The sequence below is a fragment of the Macaca nemestrina genome, chromosome 3, assembly GCF_043159975.1.
Source record: "Macaca nemestrina isolate mMacNem1 chromosome 3, mMacNem.hap1, whole genome shotgun sequence".
NCBI lineage: Eukaryota > Metazoa > Chordata > Mammalia > Primates > Cercopithecidae > Macaca > Macaca nemestrina.
In genome coordinates, this window is record NC_092127.1 from 2,341,313 (window position 1) to 2,350,703 (window position 9,391).

The following is a 9,391-nucleotide window of genomic DNA, read 5'->3' on the forward strand; positions in this document are numbered from 1 at the left end:
TACATAATCAGAAAGAAAATTTTTTATTCTGAATTATTCACACCTTTTATCTAAGTATTATTTTGATACGGACATTTTGAATACTCTCTTTTGCAAACAAGAATTGAGGACTCCGAAAGGGGTCAGAAAGGACATAAATTAGGATCAGTGGCCCCAATTTGGTCTATTCCCGGTGGTCCATGCAGAATAATCAGATGTGATAAAAAAGAGAATTCAATAGAGAGCTCTGAACTCATATGTACAGAACAAGATAAAACTCCCTTTAGACCACCGTATTAGTTTATCTCTCAAGTTCTTAAATCACTTCGGTAGAACTGCTTGACGTCAATATCAAATCAAATGCATTTATGAACAGTTTGTTCAGCTTGCTTCCAATCTATTTCTTATTATATCTTTACTAGCCCTAATTACACACAATTAAAAGCTTTAAGCAATGACAGAATACATTGTCATGCTTTAAGATACCTTATTTGTTTGTATTTGGAAAACTTAAAACTAGATATGTTAAAATATGATTTGTTTCTTGATAAAATTTTGTGTAACTAGAGGTATGGTTGAAGTACTTTGCTGTAAAATATCCCAAAACTGCACTTTAAATATTCTTTGTTTAAAAATACTATTTCTGCATAATTTTTTATAATAATTCTTTTGCTTTTTAAAATATTTTGTCATGTTCTTGTCTCATATAATATGGATAGAGACTGATTTCTTAAACACATGACAGTTAATTTAATTGCTAATACTTCTTGATAAAAGTCAATGCCCAATTAAATTCCACGTATACCCTGAAAATAACATCTTCATAATTTCTTTCTAGTCATAACATCTCAATTCTCTACTACAAGATTTTTTGGTTAATGTTTTGTACTTAACCCAAGGTTAATGTTACTACCTTTGCCACTAAATGTAGGCTAAATGTTATGATCTTAAATGTACTAGAAAGCAGCTAACTGAGCCAAAATACAAGTTTGAATTCCATCATAAGGACTTGAATTTTGTGTTGTTCTAATTTGTATTCAGGCTCAAAGTTTCCAAAGAGGGCAAGATAAGTATTATATGAAAAAGACGATTATTGAAAAGCAGACTAAGAATGCTTCTAGACTTTTAAAGTAAGCTGATTTCTTTCTTACTCAATTGTATTAGAAATCATTTGTGTGAAAGATTTCTGTATCCCAACAGTCAAGGGAAGGAGGAGGAGGAGAAAGAAAATCGTGGAAAAATAACTTAGAACATTTAGTAGGAGGAAGGTTCCTCTGAGAAAACTGTGTGTAAAGTGCAAGACCGCGCAGGAAGAAAAACTCACAGAAAGCTGTCCAGGGAAGACTGGAAACTTGGAGTCTGAGAAATTGCTAGCAGGTCTGCAGCAACCTCAGCTCTTGCCTCCACAGAAGAAAGAATACGACTGAGGGGCATAAGACAGAGAGAGAAACCGAGGCAAGTTTTGGCGCAGGAGTGAGAGTTGATTAAAAAGCTTCAGAGCAGGCACGACAGGAAGCAAAGCTCACTTGGAAGGATGACGTGCACCGTGTGGCGCTGGCTGGAGGGATGACGTGCACCGTGTGGCGCTGGCTGGAGGGATGACGTACACCGTGTGGCGCTAGCGTGCTTCCGGGGTCTTGCGTCTCTTCTTCCTGATTCTGTCCTTGGGGTGGGTGTCTGCCTGTGCAGTGGCCGGCCAGAACTTGCAGGGGCCACAGGTGCAGCGTGTTTACCGGAGCTGTCTGCCTGTGCAGTGGCCGGCCAGCACTTGCAGGGGCCACACGTGCAGCGTGTTTACCGGAGCTGTATGCACGCTCATTTGAGGCGTTCTTCCTGTACCAGTCAAACGTCCCTGCAAGGTCATCTGCCACGTAAACCCCGCCATTTTGCCTCTTAATGCGCATGCGTGAGCCCACGTGCCGACCTTACTGGGAAGCTGGTCACCAGTTTCAGGTGTTTCCATCTGCTGGGAGGAGACTGCCTTTCCATGGCACTGGCTGTAACCAATTATTTTTTTAGAGAGACAGTTTAACAACTGCCTGACCGTCATCTGATGGGAACCTGACATTTCTGTTGGGATGGAGGGGCTCTCTTGCCCTGCTCATGTAGGCCCATCTACTGTAACAAAGTTATTTAAAAGGCATTTTGAGAAGTGTATCAAGAAAAAACAGCAAGAATTACTTTCTGTAGAGCAAGTTTTCTGTGTGTTTGGATGACGGTGGAGGAGGACAAGTATCGTGCTACAGATCTTGGCAGCATCCCAGGCCCAAGGGGTGATGGTATCATGCTGCATGCCATCACCACTCAAGACTCCCTTTGTTACCAGTATTTCCTCCTTGCTTCCCAGTATATCACCGTGGCAATTGTTGAATTTCTCATTACAGAAAGCCAGGCTTGCATAAATATTATATGTGGCTATTATTGGCAGACACACTGTCAGTTTTTTAGGAAATATGGAAATTCTGTAATTTGAGGTGATTCATTATTTTTTTTTTTCTAATTTTAATGAATATAAGTATCTTATTCATTAAAAATAAAACAACAAAAATATCCATCTAGCCATTATCCTTCTGATTGATCAGTCCCATTAGGCTAACGATCCAAGCAGGGCACCAGACAGCACCTTAATTCTTCAAAGAACATCATCACAGAAATTATTTGCTTCTGGAAATCATTAATTTCATTTTATGGATATGAGGATTTTTTTTTCTAGATTGAAGTAGATTAACATTCTTTTCATTCATCTCATTCAAGGAATTCTTAATAATAAAGCAGAACTAAATGGCACATATTAAACATCAATTATTGACTCTCAGAAGGAGATAGTTCCAAGGCAAGTTTGCAGAGTAAGTGGAGAGTGGTTCTTTGATCTCATTGTAGGAGAGACTATCAGGTATTTTGTTTTATTTGCCAGTAACTGCATAGCTATATGTTGCATGTGGATGCTCATGACTTAGATGACCTCATGACTTAGATGACAGAACCTCTGGGGATTGACACCTGTGCCCAGGTCTCACTGTTTAGGGAGCCACCTGGTGCTCTATGATGCCACTACTGGGTGGACTTTACAGCATCCTAAATCCAACCTTCTTGTACTGACATTTTGATGATTAAGGAAGGAAAACTTCTAAAGATGGCTTGGTGATGGGAAAGTATTTCATGTGGTTGTAAATAAAGTACACAATTTTTAAATAAGTGGTCTTTAGTTCTTCTTCAATTGTTCTTACCATAGGTACCATATATAAAGCAATCTTTTTTTCTGAAAAATTTCCTTCATAAAAGAGGGCTACCCTTGTCCTTAAGAGGCCTCTTGGGTATTACATCAGGTAAAATTACCATTTCTATGCAGATTCTTTGGTTTCTGAGAACTCAGAAACTTCAGAAGAACAAAGTGCTAAACCCTAACATCCAAGTAGAATCTTCAAAGACAGTAGGGCCTGGATCTCTTGATTTGTGCCTCCTCTCCGCAGACTCATTTCACACAGGGAATAATCTGGCTCCATGAGTATCAGGGTACATTTCTCTTATTCCATATTCCTTTTCACATAACATTTTTCTAAGTTTTTTTGTATTTTTAGTCAACTTAAAAGTAAAAATTATGTGCTGTGAAAAATTAAATAATGTATATAGCATCATCGTTATGATGATAGCAATAGTGTTGTCAATGAAGCGTGTGGAGTTTGAGAGTAGAAAACAGCAACATTCCTAAAAGAATCTTTAATTTTTTAGAGCTGTGTTATCTGGTTCAGTAGCCACTAGCCACACCAACCAATTTAAAGTTAAATTAGTTAAGATTAAATTATTTACAAATTCAGTTCCTCAGTTGTACTAGCCATATTTCAAGTGGGCACACATGCCCACTACCCGCATGTGACCGGTGGCTCCCGTATTAGAGTAGATGTGGAATATTTCCGTCATCACAGAAGGTTCTCCCAAACAATGCTGTACCAGAATATGTAATTTTAAATGTCTGGGTTACTGAAATGATTAATATTGTAAATTGACATTTGACACTTTCATTTAAAAGTTTCTATTTCCCGTCTCAAAAAAAAAAAAAAAAAGTTTCTATTTCAAGTTGATTAAAACAGTTTGTGATAAAATGGGGAATTATCTTACATTTAAACATCATTTTATATTTGGTTACAGACGGTAATAGATTTGAAATATGTTGACTGTATTTATTTTAAGTCAATGCCGTAAATGCTCAGTGCAGTTTGTTAATTTGGGGACATGGCTAATATTGACAATAAATTTTGAAAATAAAGTATTAGAGTCACTGATTCTAAGGTAGCAAATATAAGATTTTATATTTAATGAAAGCTTCACAACTTTCACAATCCCTGATTTCATTTCATCATGACATTTACTAGCATATGCTTCTATTTTACAAAAGATTCTGGGGCACCAAATGACGTGTTATATGACAATGTAATATAGAATAGTAAAATTTCTATTTGAGAAAGAGCAAGAATTGTATTCCCTTTAAAATATTTTTTCCCCAAACCTGGTAATCAACCTTTGTAGAATTAGAGGCTTACCAGCTGATACAGAGCACAGCTCTTAATGAAGTTTAGAGGAAAAAAAAAATCTGTGACTGGTTTCTAAATTTAAAAATACCGACCTGCCTAGTATTCTACTTAGAAGTCTAGGAGGTTTTTTGCAAGTAAATGTCTTTGGGTATGTGGATTTTTTAAAGGAATGCTATCAACAGCCTTTCACTGCCACTAAATTTTGACTTACTATTTGTGTGAAAGGTACCATGATTAATTTTCAGGGTTCTCACTATCTCCCTCAGAATCTGAACCATTTAGCTGCATTTCTCTCCCCCACTTTCTAAATTTAGAAAGGACAAAATTTGCCCAGTGAAATCTTCAGAGAGAACAGTCTTCACTGCTTAAGTCATGAGCAACTCCTCCTCAGGGTTCCACTCAGAGGTGTGGGAGAGAGAAGGCTGAGGAAGAAGTAACATTTCACGTTCTCATGCAGGCACAGTGAGGGCACTCTAAAGATGCATATTCATTGATCTAATATTAACTGAGCCCCAGCCATCGCACCGTGCACTGTGTAGGCTCCACCTGAAACAGTCAACTAGCATAAGCTTTCCATAAGCCCTCGGAATTACTGTCAAGTGAGGGAGGGAGACAATTTAATTGTCCTGTGAACACAATTCAAATAAATTCATTAAATGACTTCCTTTTAAAAATACTTACTGAAAATATTTTAAAGGACACGCAATTCTTGCTCTTTCTTAAACAGAAATTTTACTATTGTATGCCCCATTCTTCTAGATTCTGAGATATAGCAATAAACAAGACAGAAAGCATCGTTCCCTCACTGAACATAAGTTCTAGCAAGGAGAAGCAAGCATATGCAACAATCAAACAAATAAACAAACAAAAGGTAAAGTTTGGAGAAGGGTAATGAAAGAAATGATCTCTAGATGGATGAGAGGATGTTACAGAGGCTTCTGACTTAGTTGGAGGGTTTAGGGAAGTCTTTTGTAAGGAAGTGACCCTTGAGCTGCCCTTTTTTTTTTTTTTTTTTTTTTTTTTGAGAAGGAGTCTCATTCTTGTCACCCAGGCTGGAGCACAATGGTGTGATCTCGGCTCACTTCAGCCTCTACCTCCCGGGTTCAAGCAATTCTCTGCCTCAGCCTCCTGCGTAGCTGAGATTACATGCATCCACCATCACACCCAGCTTTTTTTTTTTTTTTTGTATTTTTAGTAGAGATGGGGTTTCACCATGTTGGCCAGGCTGGTCTTGAACTCCTGACCTCAGGTGATCCACCAGCCTGAGCCTCCCAAAGTGCTGGGATTACAGGTGTGAGCCACCATGCCCGGCCATTGAGCTGCACTTTGAATGTTACCTGTGGTCAGATAGGCTGAGGAAGTAGGAAGGGAGGAAGGAAAGTTGAGAGGAAAAACATCCTGTTAGAGTTTACATTTTATTCTATGAATTATCCTAAAAAAGAAGGTTCAAAAGGGCAAAAGGTAATTGGCAGGGGATGAGAGAAACTGTGAGGCAAGAGAAGATCAAGACACAGTAACCGTGGCTGAAGGGACAGTGGAGAGGTGAGCAGAGGACAGGGCATGTGAAATCAGGAAGGTGAAGTTAGGGAGTTGGGATTTGGACCTTTCCGTGCACAGTGGCGGTTTCCAGCAGCGCAGCGTGTAGGAGTGGGTTTGGATGTGCTGCAGCAGCGTGATGTGGGGAGATGAGTCAGGAAGCTTTGGGACACCAGATGAGAAATGGTGGCAGCTTGAACTAGGGTGGGATTTTAAAGTTATTTTCAAGTTTGAGTAGTTTGCTGAATTATATCTCTGGACTGGGAAGTGTTAAGCCTCAGAGAAAGCCAACTTATTTTGGGGTAGGACTCGAGCACTGGCACGTGGGAGGACTGTCACCTTTGGGAGGGTCCAACGATGACCAAAGATGACCGAAAAAAGAAGATGACCAAAAACAGCAAATAATTAAAATATCAAATAAGATAGCATTGGTTTTGAAGCCTATGGCCTGTGAAGTATGAACAATGAAAGCCAACAGTAGCCATCTTTCCTTGATCTTTTCCTTAGAATCTGGAGTCGTACTGAGCACCTTTCACACACTATTTTATTTAATCCTCACTGTTACTTTATGTGGAAGGTATTATTTATCTTTATGTGAGGAAACCTAGCAAGGCACAGGGAAGTTAGTTAATGATGTTAAAGTCACATAACCTGGGAGGATGTTTTATAAAACAAGGAGAAAAATACTTTGAATTTAAGAAAGCTTCTTTGGAAACTTGTGTGGGGGTGCATAGTTTTAAAGTCAGGGAGGTTTTTAGAGGAGGCAGGTGATTGCATGAGGGAGGTCAGAAGATTCAGGAGAAGCTCATGTCTCGTGGAACTCAGACATTTCTTGTAATGAGGAATCGTTGCTGCTGAGAGCAAATAGGGTTTTGTTTATTTTGTGCACGTGAGGGAAGTTCAGTGTTTTTAATACACTAGGAAAGAACTCAGAGAGGTATAAAATATTGTTGGCTGGAGAGAAGGTAAAGATGTGGGTAAGAGAAAAAGGCACATCAGAATTGAGGTGAGTGGGGAGGAGAATGGACGGCAACAGATAAAGGCCTGGTTACTGACCGGCAGGATCTTTCCAGGGAAGATGCAAGGGGGCCGCCCCGAGTAACGAGGAGGAATCCCTGAAGGAGACAAAGGCATTTTTCGGGGAGTGCTTCTTTCCGGTAGTCACTCAGGCCAGCACTCCACGGAGAACCTAGCCTGACAGAAGGCAGGAGAACCGCACCGTGTCACTGGAATCGAAGAAGAACAGAAGGCAGGAGAACCGCACCGTGTCACTGGAATCGAAGAAGAAAATGGACACGGAGCTGCTCCGTGGCCACGAGGACGTCACCATGCCTAAAGCACCAAAGGGAAAAAGTGCAGGACGGGAAAAAAAAGTCATCCATCCATATAGTAGAAAAGCAGCTCAAATTACGAGAGAGGCCCACAAACAAGGAAAAAAGGAAAAATTGAAGAATGAAAAGGCCTTGCGTCTCAACCTTATTGGTGAAAAACTGCAATGGTTTCAAAACCATCTTGATCCCCAAAAGAACAGATATTCAAAGAAAGATGCTTGTCAACTAATTGAAAGGTACTTGAATCGATTCAGCAGTGAGCTGGAGCAGACTGAGTTACATAACAGTATCAGGGACAGGCAGGGGAGGCGGCACTGTTCCCGGGAGACCGTCATCAAGCAGACCATGGAGCGGGAGCGACAGCAGTATGAAGGATATGGCCTTGAGATTCCTGACATCCTAAATGCAAGTACTCTGAAAATGTTCAGGGAATGGGACTTTGATCTGAAGAAATTACCGAACATTAAAATGAGAAAAATTGGCGCTAATGATGCAATTCCCAAGAAGTGCAAGAGGAAAACTATTATAACTGTAGACCAAGATTTAGGGGAATTGGAACTAAACGATGAATCAAGTGATTCAGATGAGGAAATGACTGCAGTGGCCTAATTGTCTTCACTTGAAAATAAATAATTTGAGAGCTTCAAATTATATTCATTGATTATGGTACCTAATTGTCAAGATACAAGATTTTGATACTGACATTCTCTTATATAATGAGAGTTTCATTTGCAGTTTCAAAAATGGTGTTACGATATTTATTTTAAAATGAAGACTGCTTTTCATTTACATTAAGTTGTTAAAATAGATAGATGTGATCTGCAGAAGTTGTTTAATCTTTTTCATCTGAATTTCGGGCCGGGAGGGAGCAATATAACTAAGGACAAAAAATGTTTTGTTTTTCTTGTGTATTTATGACCACCTACTTTTATGTTTTGTGAAATGGACAGTAACCTGTTTCCTAAAAGATTCCTGTGGGTACTTTTTGAGTTGTGATAATAGCAAAATTGCCTTTCAGTAATAATATCACACTAATGCTTCTTTTAAACATTAAACCTATTTTCCTTTTTTACAAAATAAGGGAAAATGTGATAAGAAGTTTGTATACACTGCCGGATTATAGATTATTATTTATCTTTTGAACCAGAGTAAAATGGTAAAAGAAAAAAAAATCAGTGATGATTGTTGTGTTGATCTCCCACAATTAATTTATCTTTTGACAAAGGGGATAAAGAGTTTCAGTTTACCTCCTTTTAATTGTATATTATTTTTTGCTTTTTTATTGTGAAAAGTGATAGGTTTTATTTGTGGAGAGAGAATTAAAGATTAGAGAACCAGTGATTTTAATTATGCTACTTTTTCTTAGAGATAAGTTGACATATAATTCAGTATTTTCAGTGTCATGAAAAACATGAATGTTGTACAATTTTCTTCCTCAAAAAACTTGTTAAACGCAAGTATCCTTGGTATGTTTTTAAAAGAGAACAATGCAAGTGTATTTGAGTATTTTCAAGAGAAGAATAAAAACATTAATGCTGTATTAGGTTAACCAGATATCAACTAAGCCTTGTTAACAGTTAAAGTATTATAACTACTTTTTTTACTTCTGAAAATTAAAAATAAAATTTATTTCTGCAATTTCAAAAAAAAAAAAAAAAAAAGAAAATGGAGCGTGTCCGTGCACGTGGCTTAGTGTGGCGTCCCGTGAAACGCAATGTTGATGAGAGCCCCGGGGGAGTTTTAGGCCCGTACCTGAATCACAGAGCGAGACACTTGATTCAATTACATGACTTTTTCTACCCTACTCTGCACAAGTTACCTGAAAAGTATTTAAAAAATAATAAATCGCTAAATGACCAAGACATTATTCTTGTCAACTGGAAACATGGTAATGGATATTTCCTTAGTTAAAGGTGATAAATAAACAGATGATTTCATATTTTCAAAGACTCTTCAATGAGTTTAAACCAGAGTTTCAACTGAACAAAAGGCGAACTAGATCAATGATAAAGTATG

At 38.3% G+C, this 9,391-nt stretch overlaps 1 pseudogene; it reads left to right on the forward strand.

The window, feature by feature from the left end:
- Positions 1-7,345: 7,345 nt before the first annotated feature.
- On the forward strand, positions 7,346-9,006 carry LOC139362257 (translation machinery-associated protein 16 pseudogene; annotated as a pseudogene).
- The last annotated feature ends 385 nt before the right edge of the window (positions 9,007-9,391 follow it).